The following is a 20,771-nucleotide window of genomic DNA, read 5'->3' as shown; positions in this document are numbered from 1 at the left end:
AGCAGAATCGACAAATTTTATGGAAATTTCTACGATCCTTCAACCTATATCAATGCAGCCATAACTAATACCAAGCTATCAGATCACTATATGGTCACAATGGATCTAAGAGTCAGGAAAAGGATAAAATGGGGGCCAGGAGTATGGAATCTGAACAACAAAATCTTAAATGAAAATTAATATATAGAATTAATATTTAAAAAAAAAGAAATTGAAACTTTCCAAAATGAAGAAACTATAAACATAATAAACGAGTGGGATATTTTAAAAATAGAATAAAAAGAATTTCGATCAAATATTCAAACAGATGAGCAGAGAAACTAAAATAAAAAAGACAAATATGCACTTAAATCAACCCTAAAAAAGACGATAAACGAGGACGAAAAAAAGCAACTGACAGACAAATTTTAGCAAATCGAAGATGAGAATCAAGGGAGAATAATAAGGGCGGGAAAATTTACAGAATTATACAATAAATCAAATAGTCTATATAAACGGGAATAATTTAGAAAAGGGGGCAAAAAATTCTAAATAAAATAAAAATAAACAATGTAATTTACACTAAAAAAGAAGAAATTTTGAACAAAATATGTAGCTACTACAAAGAACTCTACACTACACAGAACACAGACTCCATCACAATCGACAGCTATTTAAACAATGTTGATTGTATGACGCTATCATCAGAACATAGAGACATATGTGATGATGTCATCTCAGATGAAGAAATGCATAAGAATATAACTTCACTAAGAAAAAATCACTAAGGAAAGATGGACTCACCGTGGAATTCTATCAAAAATTCCACGGTGAACTAACGCCGATCCTCAACGCCATATTTAACAATATATTTTTAAGCAAAAAACACATGTTTAAATCAACGAGGGAAGGGATTATTACAATCATATATAAAGGGAAAGGAGAAAGAGATGAAATAAAGAATTGGAGACCTATATCGCTTTTAAATACAGATTACAAAATTTAAGTAAAATACTAACAAACAGGATAAAGGGTGGGATAAACAAAATAATCGATGTAAACCAAACTTGTGGGGGAAAAGGGAGGGATATACAAAATGACATTCTAAATATCAAAACCGTTATTGACTACATAAATGAAATAGGCACGAAGGATGCAATGGTACTCTTCGACCAAGAAAAAGCTTTTGACTGACTAGAACATAACTATATACAGAAGGCTTTAGAAAAATTTGGCTTCGGACCAAATTTCCGAAAATGGACCGAAATCCTATTCACAGGGATAACTTCATGTGTACAGGTAAATGGAAAATGTACGAAAGAATTTGAAATACAACGATCAGTGAGACAAGGATGTCCACTATCGATGCTATTATACGTAATGGCAATATAAATCCTAAGTCACAAGATAAGAAACAACCAAGAAATACAAGGCATACAAATACCTAACCTAAAAAAAGAACCAAAAATGCTCCAACATGCAGACGATTGCACTAACTTTATAAGAGAGGGAAGATGTTACAAACACTTAAAAGTATAATTTGAAAAATTCGGTAAAGCGTCGGGCTCACAAATTAATCACGACAAGACGGAAATCTTAAAAATAGGAAACTGGAGGGGCAACCATCCTGGGCTACCCCACCTACTGAGACATACTGTAAAAGCTCTAGGGGTGCACTTTGGGGAAAAAGAAACAATAGAAAACTACAAACAAATTATAAAAAATAAAGGGAAATGTGGATATCTGGGCCATGGCGTCACTATGCATTATGGAGCAAGCCCCAGTGGCAAATACATATTTATATTCAAATATAAACTATATAATTAAATCCATAGACGTAGATAACACAATTTTAAATAAGATAGACAAAGAGATAATAGACTATGTCTAGAATTTTAAAATGCATAACATAAAAAAGAAACATCATATAGAGACAAAAGTAGAGAGGGCTTGGGTTTGCCAAGCCCTCTACTACTAAAACTAACAAATATAATAAATAGATTTTAAAAAATACAACCAGACCCATCTACAGCATGGGAAGCTCTATACATTTACTGGTTCGGCTTCACTCTCAGAAACCGACCAGAAATATATATATATATATATATATATATATATATATATATATATATATATATATATTAACCAAAAAATTAGAAGTACCACGAAAATTCAAATATATTAAAGAAATACTTTTAAAGTACAGGGATAAAATGGAACTATGGAAATTAGAAGTAAGCGAAAGTTATGCATGGATTATAGAAGAAGTAACGAAATATATAAAATGTAGAGTAGAGCAGGAAAACTGGGGGATAAACTGGACCAAAACTTAGAAAAACTTGGAAACAATAAGATCTTTAAAAACACAAAGTATCATTTTTAAGTATTTACATAACGCCTGGCTTACAGGCGAAGAAGCAATAAAACGCCGTATGATTAGGGAAATGCCAAAATGTCCGCTATGTCAAAAGACCAATTTCACCAAACTACATACGATGGCCCAATGCGACAAAAACAAAAATAATAGGATCAGGGTAATAATGGAAATTTGTAAGAAATACAAGTATCATAGAATTAATATTTTATATTTAGATGTGGATTATGACAACAAAACTGTTTTAAAAATAATAGACTACATAATAACAACTATGATATCCTGCGGACAAATGATTAAGTTTCTTAAATAAGAAAACCAAATAGAAAATAAACACCATATATACGATCTCGAGGGGGGAGGCGGGGGATTGTTTTGGTAGTACCGATAGCGGTAACGCAGATGCGAGCCGAACCCTGCCCTACCGCGCGACTAATATTACCCTGCAGATAAAACATACTTTCTGTTTGTTTTCTTTCTTGAAAAACGGTAACGGTAGATAGATGAGAGCAGATGTACTTTCTATATCAACTTGAAACAAAACAAACCTCGTGGAATTTCACTGTTTGACTTGTTGAATAGATGGTAATATGCGGAGAGGTATTAGATGTTGGATGTTTGTAAGAAAAGGGTAAATATTGAAAATTTGTAAGTGTTTATAATTAGGGAACACTACTTTTCTATTTGGTTTTCTTTCTTTACTATCTTTTTTCACTTTTCACTTTTTCTTGCTTATCAATGCTTTATTTTGTATTACACATTTTTGCCTTTTTGTTTTCATATTTGAATTGTTTGTAGTTTAAATTCTTATAGCTTGTGAGGATTAGATTTTGATATAAAAAACTTGTTTGTTTTTGGAAGTGGTTTTTGCATTTTCATACATACGTTAATCGCATTAGTGTGAGACGTTCTCACTCAAAGTCCTTTCAAGTTGGAGTGAGCTTTATTCAAGCTTAAACAATCACAACAATGGCTCAAGTAGAGATAGAGTCAAGACTTAGGCATTATTTTGAAACCATAATAGAGGGATCGGAGGGGCAACAAAGGGTTGTAGCCTACCACCCTGGGGGATGTCAAAGCATTGACTTTGGGAGGGTAGAAGTTATACCAAGGAAAGCGAAAAGTTTAACGGCGTTAAGATTGAGGGGACTCAACATAAATGACATTGACGATTTACAAAGTGGGGGGATAGGAAAGTTTGTGCTATACCCCAAGAATAAGGACACTCCATTGTTAAAAGAAAACAGTATAGAAATAAAAGGGATATCAGCAAAAGTCCACAAAGCAGAACCAATCGTGAGGGAGATAGGACCCGAAATGGTGAAAAAAAAATCTCTGGACTCGCACTCGAAGTTAAAACGAGCGAGATAGCGGAGAAAATACAAAATAAATTTAAGGTCATGGTGGAATCAGGGAAGATGGCCACCGTGTATTGCTTTTAGGAAATTAAACTGGAGGGAGGATCCTATCAGTATTCGAACACGAGGCCAACAAAATACCGGCCTGTTTTTACGTCATGGGTTTCCCCATATGCATTTGGTATAGGGGATGTGAACAAGAGAGGACCTGCCCCAGATGTCGTCAAGTAGGGCATGCCCCGAGAGACTGTAAGGGGCCCATACCCAATAATGGAGCTAAGAGGCAGACATATGCTGAAAAAGTGGCACAGCATCATGTAAATATGGAGAACGCAGACATGGACAGGATGCAGCAAGATATAGCAAAAGTCCTGTCTGAAATAAGGGCCCAGGAAGGAAATATACAAACACAAGACGAATCAATAACAGAACGAAGAGAACAACAACCCCAAAGGGAGGGAATAGAGGATGGAGACATAGAACACAAACAACGGAGAGAAGATGTAGATGAAATCACTAACTCGCAAGAAAGGGAAAAGTGGGAGAACTACCTTACCCCTATCAAGAAAACAAAAAGTGATACGCAAACGGGGATCAACTTGAGAAACAGATTCCAAATGCTAGCAGAAGAGGAAAGTAGCGTAGAGGGAGAAATACAAGAAGAGACGGCCCTGGACGATCTAGTTGGATTGAAACCATTGACATCAACCCCTATAGCACTGCTAAGAAAAAGAAAACACGGGAAATCACTATCAGCGTCGACATCACCCATAAGTGACACCACGCCAACAGATGAAATACAAGTAGCCGTGGGGAACAAAAAAAAAAATTAAGGAAGGGAAATCATAACTCAGACATCAGAGACAAATCAGACAGCGAGGAAGAAAGAGAAGAAAGCATAGAGAAAGCAAGTGGAGAACACCTAGAAAGAGAAATAGAAAACGATACGGAAAATGAAATGGATGTAAGCAATGGGACAGACATGGAATTGACAAATATGGGCTATAACATTGAACTAACAAAACCTGAGAGAGAAGGTGGATCAAACACCAAAGAGGTGACCGATGGGGCCCCTGTGCCCCCAGACAATCAAATTTTAAATTAATATATCTCACATTTAAACAAACATAAATTTATAATAATATTACTATAAACGCTTGGTATCAATTTTAAATAAAGAAAAAGAACAGAGCAGCCACCTGATGAAAACAGAAATGGAGGGAAAAAGAACTTCCGACTAGCATCAATAAATACAAATGGACTAGGTAAGGGAAAAATAAACAAATTAATAGATTTAAATGAATATGATGTAATATTGGTTCAGGAAACACAATTTTTTAAAAAAAAAATGAATTTAAGACAAAATTAGAAGAAGAGTTAGATGCAATAGTGATTACTAATAATTGTAGAAGTGATGACATAAGAGGGGGTGTAGCAACTATAATTAAAAATAGGAGGGGTTTAAATTGGGAAAGGGTGGATAAGGATGAAAATTTCAAGGGTAGGATGATTCACATAAAGCTGGAAACAATTTATATTATTAACATCTATTTTCCAGCAACTAGATATAAAAAGCATGAATTTATTCAAAATGTACACAAATATTTAAATGATCAACAATGGAACCATGCATTATGGAGGTGATTTTAACTGGGTGGGGGACGATATTGACAGAATTGGAGGCTTAACAAGAAATGATTTAACTACAAAACGTATAATGGAAGAACTTATACAGAAACATAAATTAAATGATATATACAGAGAAACAAATTTACTTATGACCGAATACACATATGAGTATAAAAATGAAAAAGCTAGTAGATTAGACAAGTTCTATGTAACATGTTTTCAGGATAATCTGTATAAAAATACAAAAATACATGATTTTAAAATTTCTGATAATAAATTAATAAGTCTCGATTTTAAAATACTAAGTAAAACAAAATGGGGAAAGGGAGTATGGAAATTAAACAACAAAGTCTTAGAAGTAGATGATTTTAAAGAAGAAATACAAAATGAGTTCGAAAACTTTAAAAAATTTGGTAACAAAGATATAATTACGGATTGGGATATTTTAAAAAATAAAATTAAAAAGTTAGCAGTATATCATTCTATAAAAAGGAAACAATTACAAGAAATGGAAAAACAAGAAATTAAAATTCATCAAAAAGGGAAATTACCAGAGGGAAAGATAAAGCAATTACAAAACCAACTGAAAAAAATCACTGATGAGGAAAATAGAGGGTTGAATTAAGAGCGGGAAGATACAGCACCATGTACAAAAAAGCAAATGGACTATATAAAAGAGAGGAATTAAGGGGGGGGGGGAAGCAACTAGAGAAAATAAATGAAAATGGGAGGGAAATAACAAGGAAAAACGAAATACTAGGGAAAATTAAGGATTTTTGTACCAACTTGTATACTTCACAAAACATTGATCAACTAACTACAGATGAATATCTAAAATATATTATATGTTATAAGATATCATCAGAACATAGTGACATATGTGATGATTTCATATCAGAAAATGAAATAAAAATTACAATCAGTCAGCTAGCGAAAGGGAAATCCCCAGGGAGAGATGGACTCACGGTGGAATTCTATAAAAAAAATTCCAAAGTGAGTTAGCGCCGATTCTGGAAAATTTATATAATAACATTCTTTTTAAAAAATGGCATGATGACGGAAACAATGAGAAAGGGTTAATAACAATTATATACAAAGGGAAAGGGGATAGGGAAAACCTACAAAATTGGAGGCCCATCTCTCTCCTAAATATAGATTACAAGATTTTAAGCAAAATTCTAGCTAATAGAGTTAAATTACGTCTAAATGAAATCGTAAATGTAAACCAGTCGTGTGGAGGGAAGGGATGAAATGTGCAAAATAATATTTTAAATATAAGAACGATAATTGATTATGTAAATGAAACAGGTCAACAAGGTGCTATGGTACTTTTTGACCAAGAGAAAGCTTTCGACAGATTGGAAAATAACTATACCCAAAAGGTATTAAAGAAATTTGGATTTGGAATTAACTTACAAAACTGGACTAAAATCCTGTACAATAAAATAACAACTAGAGTACAGGCAAACGGCGCTGTCACGGACACATTTGATATTCAAAGATTGGTGCGGCAAGGCTGTCCACTATCTATGCTATTATACGTAATAGCCATTGAAATACTAAGTATCAAAATACGGAATAACAAAAATATCGAAGGTATAAAAATCCCCAATCTGAAAGAGGATTTCAAAATGCTCCAACATGCCGATGACTGTACTAACTTCATAAAAGACCAAACGTTCTTTAAACACCTGCAAAAGGAATACTTATCATTTGGAAAAGCATCAGGGTCGCAAATAAATCATGATAAAACAGAAATACTGAAAATAGGGAACTGGAGGGGAAACCACCCCGGTTTACCACCACACTTGATCAAGGTAATTGTTAAAGCTTTAGAAATCTTCTTTGGGAAAAATGAAGAAAGAGAAAATTACAAAAATATATACCAAAAAAATCCAAGAGAATATCGAAATCTGGGCACTGACGCCATTATGCATAATGGAGCCTGCACAAGTAGCAAAAACATACATGTACTCTAACATGAACTATATAATAAACTCCGTAGACTTAGAAAATAAAAATTTAGATAAGATAGATAAGGAAATTATAAACTATATATGGAACTTCAAGACACATTACGTCCAAAAATCAACATTATATAGAGCCAGAACAAAAGGGGGCTTAGCCTTACAATGCCCCATTTAAAAACAACATACAAATATTATAAACAGATTCAAAAGACTACCGACTATACCAAAAAGTCCATGGGAAGTCCTATACTTATATTGGTATGGCTTCACCTTAAGGAACAGGCAAGATATTTATAAAAATAACAAGTTATGCAAAACGTTAGAAGTACCTAGACATTTTGGACAAACAAAAGAACTTTTATGCAAAAAATTTAGGGACAAAACAGAACTCTGGGAAAAGGACATACCTAAGACATATGACTGGATTAGGGAATATGAAGCAAAAAATAAAAGAAACAAAGTAGAGGAGGAAAATATTCATATTAATTGGGATAGAGTGTGGGGGCACTCGGCCAACATCGGATCAGTTAAAATACAAAGTATCATATTTAAATATTTGCATAATGCGCGGCTAACAGGCGAGACTGCCTCGAGAAGAAGGATGATTCGTGCAATAATCAAATGTCCCTTGTGTAAAACTTCCAACTTTACCAAATATCATGCCATCACACAATGTGAAAGAAGGAAGGATGACCGGATTAAACTAATTATGGAGATATGTAAAAAAGACAGATATCAAAAGAAACATATTCTATATTTGGACGGGAATTTCGACAAAAAAACAGTAATTAAGATAACAGATTACATTACAAAAACAATGATGGCATGTGGCCAGGTAAAAACAATTACAAAATAACTAACATAGGCCATCATAACCGATATAATTATTTAAAATTAAAAAATTATGGACTAATTAAAGCCAGAAAAAATCACTTGATATCGCTAAAAAATTAAATATAAAATGGATTTACACCCCCCCCAAAAAAAAACAAAAAAATAAAACAACAACAAACATATAAATGTAATATGCTGTTAAACACTAACGCATTTGCATGTGTTTATATACCAAATACCAAACAGGGAGTAGGGGTAAGAAAGGGGCCTTGGTATAGCGCTCATTGTTATACCAATGTATAGCGAGACCTTGTCCCCACCCTGATCTCCTTGGAGGTGGCTAATATATCGTTAAACACTTATTAGTTTGCATGTGTTTATATATAAATATCAAACAATCCTTAGGGAATATTCTCCTTACCTTTAAATATACAAAAGGACAGGGTAGCTGTATGGGGAAAGTAAGATGTAATGACGTCATAGGGCTATATCACATGGCATCACACGAAGTGGAAAGGCCATTAAAAGAGCCTAAGAAAAACACCCCATATGGAACACTAGTACATGCAAAACACAAAAACAAACACAACACCTCTACTTATTTCTAACTCTCGCTCTCTCTTAACTATATAGCTCCCGTACTGTATAGCTGACTAATATAAATTGGAATTTTGGCCACAAACAAATAACAGAGGGGGCCAAAACTTGAGTTGGGTGAAATGCGGCAAATAAATAAAGTATGGACCCTCACTCGAGCACAGCCCGCCTCATTTCAAAATTATGCGATGAGCGACTCATATAAGCACACACATAAAACACTAGGTTTTTTCTATTGAAAATAGTACACCGCTCAGCTGCCCTTTCAAAAATGATTAATAAAGTATAACAAAAAAAAAAACAAAAAAAAAACTAGTACTAAGGCAAACTGGGGAAATTTGACTGATATGCTGTCTCAACACGAAAACTAATATAGCATTTACACACATAGCAATACACATATAGCAAACACGAGACTAAGGAGACCTCTAGCAAAGGTCACAAACATGAACTAGGGGAGCGAATTCGAGCTAGGTGAAAGAAACTTGGCTCGGATGAACACCCCTATAGATAACACTAGGAAATATAAATACCCTATCAAAAATTTAAAATAATTAAATTTTTGATTGAAAATTCATTTTATAAAAATAAAACAAGCAACATACCTTGGGGATACACTTACACATAAAACACTTTTCACTTTTTTTGGGAAGAAATGGTGGGGGGAGGGGCATCTGTCTGGTGGGAAAAAAATAAATAAATAAAAAAAATAAACATACTTTCAACCCCAACTTAAAAAGACCTTCAACCCAAACTTATAAGAGAAAAATTACTTTTTTTTTCTTTCTTTCTTTGACGTTTTTTGTTAGTAAGGGACACAGGGAACCTCTACATGGGAGAAGTATGTTGCATAGACGTCGCAGGGCTAAGTCACAAGGTGCTACGCAAAGTGGACAGGCCTTCAAAATAGCGACAGAAAAACCCACGCAGAGGATATGGACAAACATAACAGAAACATGGGGAAATAGTAACATTTAAAGAAGAACAAGACTAACAATACTAACTTAACTAACACATAAATACAAGTTATAACTCTTGGAACTTTCAATTACACTTAAAGTAAAGGAGAGAGCTACACTCCTCTAAAGGCGAAACATTCAAAAAATAAAGGAAAATGCAGAACCTTTATCGGACAAGCCTCCATTCAATAAAAGTAGAGAGAAAACGACACGTATGACCACTCACTCAAAACAATAAGTTACTTTTATGAAAACAAATATCACACCGTTTTCTCTACCAAATTTCGAAAACTCAGTCTAAATATTTAATGAAATAAATATCCTATGAATGCAAGAGAGGACAACTGGGGAAATTCGACAATAAAGGCCGTCCCAACGTATAAACATATAGCACAAATACACATAGCATATATATATATATATATATATACCAATCACGCGATTTAGGGATCTCTAGCAAAGATCACCAAACACATCAGAGAAGGAATTTCGACATCGGGGATACAACCCATTGTCGGATGAACAACCCATTAGATAACACTAGGGATTAAATACCCCATCAAAAATTCAAAAACATTTTGGTCAAAATTCTACTATAAATAATACAAACATACACACCTTCGGGGGCAACAGGAACACATAGCAACCTGTTGTGTTTTTTGGAAAAGGGGTGGGGGGATCTGTCTGGTGCCCCAAAAAGATAAATCGAATTTTCTGGGTTACAGGTTCAAGAAGGTCATGGAGTGGGTCTTCACATTGCCATTTAGAAATCACATTTTTATGTGCATTTCCAGTCTAAATGTGGGATATTTTTGTACACTTTATGAATATCACTTTTCTTAATTAAAATACGATTGTTCTTTCTGGATACAAAATGGATTTTTGACCCAAAATAGCACGTGATCCAATGTTTACACAAATGACATATCATTGCGCAGAATTACCCGATGCGTAGAATTGGCAGACATGGCGGGGTATGTGATGTGATGTGATTTGGATTTTTGATGTAGGTTAAAAAAAATTTCAGTCATATTGCTACAATGTCTGCAATGTGGCAGTTTATAATGATGTCTAGCACTGGGTCATCATTCCGCTGATATGGAGCATGATGTCCCACCCAGTCACATTATTCTGACACCAGGCCGACCAGCCGTAACACTAACCTCTTAATGCTGAGTGCCAAGCGAGGCAGCTGTTAGTACCATTTTTGTAAGTCTTTGGTATGACTTAGTTGGGGATCGAACCCACGACCTTCCGCTTCAATATGTATGTATGTATGTATGCAGGGCTTGAATTTAACACAAATTTCTTTGTAGCCAGAATGACTAGTGTACTGAAAAATTTACTAGTCCTGCCAAATCTTTACTAGTCCTGGCCACAAAACGTCACACACTTTTATTGAGATTAACAACAATTTTAATTCATAAATAGCATTATCATATGAAATGCAGAAGTACAGAAGTATAAATCCTACTTCAAATCATCAATCAGTCAATTCACATTTCTTGTTTCTCAACATAATCTGGATCAAATTCCAGAAAGGGATCCAGGTGTCCTTTTTCGTCCTCCACCTGCACTCTGGGTCCATATGGGCTTTGTTCTGGTCTCCTTACCCATCTCCCTGAAACATTCCACAAATGCATTGCTGGTGATGTATCATATATTGGGATATCATTTGTATGAAACCTTATAAAGAGTAGGTCGGACAGAACCCAAGGTCGCAAACATTATCTCCAGTCATTCTTCACTATTTTCATCTCTGAGAAACCCCTCTTAACATCAGCAGAGTGGGCTGGAATTGTCAGGATAAGGTTAATCAATGCCAGAATATTCTTGCAGTCAGCAGCACATGAATTTACAACTGTGGGCCAAGTCAAAGCACAGATGCCTTTGTAACTGCAAGATAACAGAATACATTAAGAAAATATTAATCTGAATAAATTTACATAAAGAAAAATGTAATGTCAGCACTTAAATAATGTTTATATTGAATTGTTTTTTTAAAGCTTTCTTTATTTCTTTAAATGGTTACCTTTTTGTAATCAAGATACTATGCGAAATAAAGAATTTTTAATAAATCTGGCATCAGTGATGTTTCTTGTATTAATTTTTAACTATTTGAATATACACCTACTTGCTCTTGACTAATCTCTTTAATATGTCCCATTCCAATTCCACTGCATCATTATCCACACCTGCACTGACAAGCTCTGGCCGAAAATGCTCCACCAAAATTGCCACGCCATCATCACCAAAGTCTGTATTAAACCAAAAAAGTTGTATTTTAAGAAAAATAGTTTAGTGCTGAAGAAATATGATGCCTATAACATTTGGACAACATCTACTAAATAACTGCATAAATCAATATATAAAAATATAAAAATGGGCAAAACATCAACTATCTGATGAAAACAGTAATTGGAGATTACCTGAACTGTCTTATGAAGATGGCCATATCTTGAAGTTTGCTATCATGCATGCACCTATAACACCATCATCAGCATCACTAAATCTGTTCTCAAGATGTGTGATTAAGGATGTTGTCACTTCCTGTCTGGTCCTTTGGATCAAATCATCTTCACCAAAGTTTAAACCTGTTAGCATAGAAATACTGCCAAGCTAAGTCGAGGGCCATCCCTGTAAAATATGCAGGGGTTAGAAAAAATGTACTTGAATGTTTTAATGCAAATGTAAAAGTGTGCTGTGACAATTTATATTCTTAGAACAGCCGGAATGACATGAGTATTAAAACCATAAATGATTGTATTTACCTAATGATGTTTATATTTGTTGATTACAAAATTGCAATTACAATATGTAAAGATCAATATAATAAACATTCTGTGGGACAAGCCATACAATTAATTTTGCATATAATCTAATCAGTATGATTCAAGTAAGTAATGAATATAACAGTCTGCAGATGAGGAAGATAAATTAGCTAAGCATACTTGAATTTCTACTTCTTCAAAAAAGAAAAGGTGGCATCCATCTTCTGCTTGATGTCAGCAACTGAAGCACTCGTGTCTTGCAGCATTAATGACAGTTTGGACAGAAGTGATATAACATCTGTCATAAACAGCATAAATTTCAACGTAGCGGGTTCTCTCATCATTTTCAAGAAACCTTTGGCCTTTCCAAGTGCATCTACCATAGCACCTTTCTGTGAAGAAAGCTATAACCAAATTGTTTTTGCTGAAAATCTAACATTACTACTTAGTTTAAAAAATATGGATGAATTAACATAGTATGGATCAAAAATAAATAAGCAGTAGTAATAAATGTACCATTTTAATATAAGTTAAAAAAAAATGAAAGCAGTTTTTACAATTAAACTTTGTACAATTAAACTTATGAATGGAACTATTTTCATGTGATAATTTGTTACATTACATTTCAGTTGCATTATATGCGAGTGACAGAGCCGTGCATTTAAAACTGCATTTTATATTTTCAATGGGTATTTAAATTTTAAATTAAAGATTAATACCTGTTTAAGGTGGTTCTTAATGGCTGTATATCCTATCCAAAGCTGTCATACTATGTATGTATGTATGTATGTATGTATGTATGTATGTATGCATGTATGTATGTATGTATGACTGACTGACTGACTTTCTTTATTTCCTCTTCAGAAGAGATTTCATTCAGGTAATTTTTTCTTTAATACAGAAAAGATAGGAGCATAGCTTGACATTAATGGACTTACAGTACACTATATATATACATATATGCACATACATACATATGAATACATACACACATATACACACATATATACATATATACACACATACACATATACATACACACAGACATATATATTCATACATATAGACATACATACACATATATATACATACACACATATACATACACATATACACATATACACAAATATAAACATATGTATACATACATAAATATGTATACATATATGCATATACATACATATATATATAAATATATATACTCATACACATATACATGTATATAAAAATATCAAGAAACGTAACGAAAACACAATATCTAAACACGTGAGTGAGAGAACTCATAGCAAACGAGATATTTACTCAACATAGATTAAGAGAGGAAAATAAAGGAATTGGAATTGATTACATTCGATTGTAACGATTTAAATGGATTATCATATTCTCTCTCACTTAGAACACATATAGATAATTTATAAGATCAAAATGAAATGTATGTATGTATGATCTATGTATGTATGTATGATGTATGATCTATGTATGTACACCGCTCCCTCGATAACTCGCGCCCGGATAACTCGCGATCCCGCTTATAACGCGGTGTCCGTCTTGGCTCCCGATTTTTTCCAGACAAAATGTATTTAAAATATCTTTAAAATATGCTGAACATGAAAAAAATTACAATAAGAATTGATAAATTAAACTTTGATACATTGCTCGTTTTATCATCGAAAATGGTGATTAATGCCCATAAAAATATAATCCATATTTTGCAATTTGCAAGCTCTAGAGAAGAATTAATTTCAGAGATCTCGAAAACGCTTAATTACGCGTATTTGGAAGCCAATTTTTGATCTGGGACGCAGAAAATCACTGAGGCTGGAGTCCTCCGTACGCATGTAATAGGTGCGCGGGAAAATTCAAAGATTTGCCAGTCCTGTTTCAGCCACCTGCTTTGTGGGAAAATGTGTTGATCAGTTCAGTGTGCTGATATTTACAATGACAGAATTCAGTGACTGAAAGACTCTTTGATGTACTGTTGCTATTTCATAAGAGTAAATTAAAAAAAAAAAAGAACATGATGCAACAGCTAGGCGGCTAGTTCAAAGGCTTTGACTTGGCGGCCGAGTGAGAAAATATACTGATATTTAGGGATTGAATTCAGAGGCAGAAAGACCCAGTTTTAAAATCCTAGCGAGACCTCTGTTTAAAGATATCATATATTATGTAAGTTTTTAGGATAAATAGTTGTCATTATACTGTAAATAAACAGTCTGGTGAAATAGCGATCAATGAAAACTTCTGGTAAATGTTAACAGATGGCAACAGAGAATGAAATAAACACCAATTAAACCACTTCCTGTGTGAAAGTCACGTTCTAATCCTTTAATTCCGTTTCAGTGTAAACATTATAATCACAACATAGTTTGTTCATTGAAAACAGGAAAAGAGTCAATCGACCGTCACATCGAAACCCGTGAGTACTTCTGTGAGAACCTAATTACATGTACATGCCGGCTTTGTTTTGATCAACAATTTGGGGAAGTGTTTGTTGCATTAAAAAAAAAATCGATTACAAGAGACCTCGGGTGCTGGATTAAGGGTCTTGGAGCTGCCTTTGATGTAAAGCAAAACAGTAACAGAGACAACGACGACGATAGTGACTTCGAATGTTTCAGTAAAACTGATGTCATTAATGCCGAGGCTGTTTGGGAGAAATTAGTACAGACTCATGGTCCTGAGATGTGCGTTTCTCTTGATGGAGGAGTGGATTTGTGCTGACAATGATTGCCCTACAGCCGAATACATGTCAGATGAAACTATAATTATTTCTATAGCGAACAAATTTGCAGCAGAAGACTATTCTAACTGGAGTAACACAAGTGTTGAAAGTGATGCAGACACAGATGTTGCACCCCCACCCCTCTGCACAGGAAGCAAATATTTTGATATTGCCGTAAGGTGGCTGGCGACCCAAAATGTTGACTACCTAAAGCTCATACAGTTGAGAAATCTGAGGGATTTTGCTCGGCGGCAGAGAAACCAAGGAGTAACACACACAAAAAAAATTAACTGATTTTTTCAAAAAGTGAATTGATATTTGTCAAGCATGGCAGAAACGGCAAGTATTGTTCTAATTTACGTTGTTTTAAATTTGTAGACCAATTAAATATGTCAGTACTGATTAACTCTTGTTTTGTTTTTTTTGTTTTCCATTTTACTTCTATCGCATTCAAATCTATCTATCTATCGTTCGATCGACACTGTTTCTCGAAAAGAGTCGATCTTTTGTGTATAAAAACTTCTAATTTGGCTCAAACAACAAAACTAGACTGTATACAATTCAACATAAAACTTAGTGACGTAGTACACAATGTGTGAAGTGGTACACATGTTCAGCGAACGGAAACCACGTGGAATGTTTTCGATGATCGCCTCAATATACTGTAATTTATCCTGAAATTTTTAATGTTGTCCTATGAGAAAATAATAAAGTACACCGTTATGAAGAGATATTTATTAACAGTTAATCTCAGAACGATTATAAAGTGAGTATTCAACAGTATAATCTGCCTACCCCCCTTATTTTTCCGTTATGTCGTCAATCACTTTATTGGTTTTGGGCTTATTTTATAGGTCCCTCGATAACTCGCCCCTCGCTTATAGTGCGGTCGATGTTTCTGGACCCCGATGTGCGCGAGTTATCGAGGGAGTGGTGTATGTATGTATGATCTATGTATGTATGTATGATGTATGATCTATGTATGTATGTATGATGTATGATCTATGTATGTATGTATGATGTATGATCTATGTATGTATGTATGATGTATGATCTATGTATGTATGTATGATGTATGATCTATGTATGTATGTATGATGTATGATCTATGTATGTATGTATGTATGATCTATGTATGTATGTATGATGTATGATCTATGTATGTATGTATGATGTATGATCTATGTATGTATGTATGTATGATCTATGTATGTATGTATGATGTATGATCTATGTATGTATGTATGTATGTATGATGTATGATCTATGTATGTATGTATGTATGTATGTATGTATGTATGTATGTATGATCTATGTATGATGTATGATCTATGTATGTATGTATGATGTATGATCTATGTATGTATGTATGATGTATGATCTATGTATGTATGTATGATGTATGATCTATGTATGTATGTATGATGTTTGATCTATGTATGTATGTATGTATGTATGTATGTATGTATGATCTATGTATGTATGTATGATGTATGATCTATGTATGTATGTATGATGTATGATCTATGTATGTATTATGTGTGATCTATGTATGTATGTATGTATGTATGTATGTATGTATGTATGATCTATGTATGTATGTATGATGTATGATCTATGTATGTATGTATGATGTATGATCTATGTACGTATGTATGATGTATGATCTATCTATGTATGTATGTATGTATGTATGTATGTATGTATGTATGATCTATGTATGTATGTATGTATGTATGATCTATGTATGTATGTATGATGTATGATCAATGTATGTATGTATGATGTATGATCTATGTATGTATGTATGATGTATGATCTATGTATGTATGTATGATGTATGATCTATGTATGTATGTATGATATACTGCCATATCGGCCAATTATGCACGTCGGGTAATTCTGCGCAACAATACGTCATTTCTGTAAACATTGGATCACGTGCTATTTTGGGGCCAAAAATCCATTTTGTAACTAGAAAGAACAATCGTACATTAATTAAGAAAAGTGATATTCATAAAGTGTACACAAATATCCGACAAAAATGTGATTTCTAAATGGCAATGTGAAGACCCACTCCATCACCTTCTTGAACCCGTAACACAGAAAATTAAATTTACTATGCATCTTTTAGAATCATACAAATAAATACATTATGTAAAAGATGGAAATGTGTACCTTAAAATAAAACTGTATTTTAATCCAAGTTTCCAATTTTGCAAGTTGTCCCACACGTACAAAATTATCTGCTACCCATCGTTTCTACATGCCGCTAGGACATAAATTCTCAACAAATTCCCCGGCATATAGTCTATTTCTAAATTCTGTAATAATTTGTCCCCATCAACAAGACGTTGTAAACACATTACATCCTATTTATTTTTGTTCTCTTCCAGTAATAGCTTATTTTTCATAAAATGTTGAACTTTACTAACTTTTTTACAATATCAGTGGTAGTATCCTCTGTGTCCAAAATTAGTATTAATTTGAACAGAATATTTTGGTGACAATTGCATCTTTTCAAATGGTAAGCATTGCTGTATTTTATTTATGTCAATCGCTCTAATTTGGTATGCGTTTTGCTTCAATATTGGAAACGAAAACCTTAGGTGCGCAGAAATGCCAGACAGTAGTGTATGTATGTATGTATGTATATATGTATGTATGTATAGACCTGATGATAACATTCTACGGTCCTTCCTGGTATCCCATGACCTTGTATCAGATCACCTCTGCATTTTATGCCATCTTGACGTATCAGTCCCTAACCCTCCACCTTTATCTGCCACTAAGAGAAACCTCCGTATGATAAATAGAACCAAATTAATGCACGACATCCAAGCTAACCTAACAACTTGCTTACCTCCTACCATAGAACAACTCGATAACTTTCTGCGTTCATTACTTGACAAACATGCCCCAGCTACCAAGTGCAGAGTATCAATTAAAAAGTGTTCTCCATGGTATAGCAGTGCTAGGGACCAGCTTCGCACTGCTAAAAGAGACCGCCGTATAGCTGAGAGGCTCTGGCTTTCCACCAGACTCACTATTCATCAGCAAATCTATGAAGCCGCTATGAAGAATGTCACAAATATAGTCCATGCAGCGAAATCAGCCCACTACACTACTAACATCATGGAAAGTTCCAGCTGCAAAGAGTTCTTCGAGATTACTAACAAGCTAATGTCAAGGAACAAATCAACACCACTTCCAACTACCTTTTCTCCAGTCGACCTTCCGGACATGTTTGCAACTTTTTCCCGTGACAAAGTACATACCATTAGAGATAAGCTTGACACCACAATTTTAATTGACTCGTCATCACCATACAGTTGGGATACAGAATTTGAGTGGCAACCATTAGCATCATTTGAACCTGTTTCTATGGATTTCGTACGTACAATCGTGATGAAGAGTGCACCAAAGTCATGTGAACTTGATCCAATTCCAACATCACTGCTGCTTGCGTGCTTAGATCCAGTATTGCCTTCACTAACTAATGTTATTAATACCTCTCTCTCATCCGGGGAATTCCCATCATTTTTCAAAACTGCCATTGTAAAGCCTCTGCTGAAGAAGCCAACATTAGACCATAAGGATTTAAAGAACTACCACCCAGTTTCTAATCTCCCATTCATTTCAAAAATCTTAGAAAAGGTTGTTCTATCCCAGCTTGTATCTCATCTAAATTCAAACAGTCTTTTTACAATGTACAATCTGTATATCACCCTTGCCACAGTACTGAAACTACTCTTTTAAAAGTAGTTAATGACATTCTCTCTGCATTGGATAGCGGAAAGATTACAGTCCTCACCCTCAGTGATTTGTCTGCAGCATTTGACACAATAGACCATGATACATTACTTCACCATCTCCAGCATGTATTTGGCATTCATGATACAGCCTTAATGTGGTTCAAGTCCTACTTTGTCAACAGGACACAAATTGTATCTGCAAATGAAATAATAATAATAATAATAATAATAATAATGCTTTATTTATAGAGGGTGACTCATTAGTCAAGGACTATTCTCCCTTGAGGCCCTCTTAAGGAGAGTATAACAATGCACATTATATGAAGATGGCAATAATTCCTGTTTATTTTAACATGTTTAGTGTTAAAATACTAAATTCCATTATCTGTTAGAAACACATACATGCTCATGATATCTTTTCTTAAATACTCTAATATTTTCAGCAGATTTTACATGTAGTGGAAGCTTATTCCACAGAACTGTACCAGAGTATTGAAAACTCTTTTTAAATTGCTCTGTTCTTGGTTTTGGTATTAGAAGGTTTCCATGTGATATTGATCTCAACTGGTATTGTGCTGAAAAAGGCCTGAATAAGTCTTGAAGATACTCTGGTGCAGTTCCATGTAGACATTTATATAAAAGAACTGCCTTGTGAAAATCTATCCTGTCATATATTGTGAACCATTTGAGTTCTGTAAATAATGCTTTTGAGGGATGATCAATAGATGCATCTAAAATTACACGTGCTGCTCGTTTCTGAAGTTTATAAATCCTGTCAAGCTCAGATTTGGCACAGTTTCCCCATACATTAGAACAATAATCCATTGTTGGAAGAATATATGACTTGTAGTATATACTGCGAGTTTCCATAGGTAAATATTTCTTGATTCTGCTGAGAAGGGCAATTTTGGATGACAGTGTTTTACAAAGCTTATCAATATGGTCATTCCATAATAAATTATTATCTACAGACACACCTACAAGCCTTTCATGTTTGACATTTTCTAATGGATGATTATTTATTGCAAGAGACAGTTTTGGGTTCCCTGATTTGTGTAGCTTTTGTGATGTCCCTAAAATCATACATTTTGTTTTACCTTCATTAATTATCATCCTATTTTGTTGTGCCCAGTTTTGGACTCTGATAAGGTCTGAGTTTAATTTCATTTGGATAACTTCAGTATCAGAACTAGATGTATACAAAGTTGCATCATCTGCAAACAAATCTGTGTTTGTGGATTCATTATTTAATGGTAGATCATTGATATAGATAAGGAAGAGGAGAGGGCCCAAAACTGAGCCTTGAGGGACTCCTGAATGAATAGTGCGAGTTTGAGAGCTAATATTACCAATGCTTACTTGTTGAGACCTTTGGTTTAGGTATGATCTAAACCAGTTTAAAGAAGGATTGTCAAATCTGTAACAGTTCAACTTTTGCAGCAGAATTTCATGATCAACAAGATCAAAGGCTTTCTTGAAGTCAAGGAAAACAATCCCAGTCATATGTCCATTATCCATTTCCTTCAGCCAAAGATCAATTAATTTGGTAAGTTCTGTTTGGCACGAGTGGTACTTTCTAAATCCTGATTGAGCTTTATGAAATAGAGAGTATGTTTCGAAAAATTTATAGACCTGAATGGCTACATGCTTTTCAAATAGTTTTGACAATACAGGTAGAATTGATATTGGTCTGTAATTTCCTGGATCCTCCTTTTCTCCTTTCTTAAAGACAGGTGTAACCTTTGCACATTTCAGTGTTTCTGGAAAATTACCACTCATTATACTTAAATTTATGATATGCGTTAGTGACTTTGTTATTACTG

At 34.1% G+C, this 20,771-nt stretch overlaps 1 protein-coding gene across 1 annotated transcript in view; it reads left to right on the top strand.

Moving 5' to 3' along the window:
- Positions 1-20,771, top strand: part of LOC149780347 (uncharacterized) — a 218,306-nt gene that overhangs the window by 37,274 nt on the left and 160,261 nt on the right. The gene's annotated exons all lie outside the window — the stretch shown is intronic.

The sequence above is a fragment of the Sinohyriopsis cumingii genome, chromosome 16 (assembly GCF_028554795.1).
Source record: "Sinohyriopsis cumingii isolate HCF-2022 chromosome 16, ASM2855479v2, whole genome shotgun sequence".
Classification (NCBI taxonomy): domain Eukaryota; kingdom Metazoa; phylum Mollusca; class Bivalvia; order Unionida; family Unionidae; genus Sinohyriopsis; species Sinohyriopsis cumingii.
The sequence above is the reverse complement of the archived record's forward strand: the minus strand, read 5'-3'. Positions and strand labels throughout refer to the sequence as shown.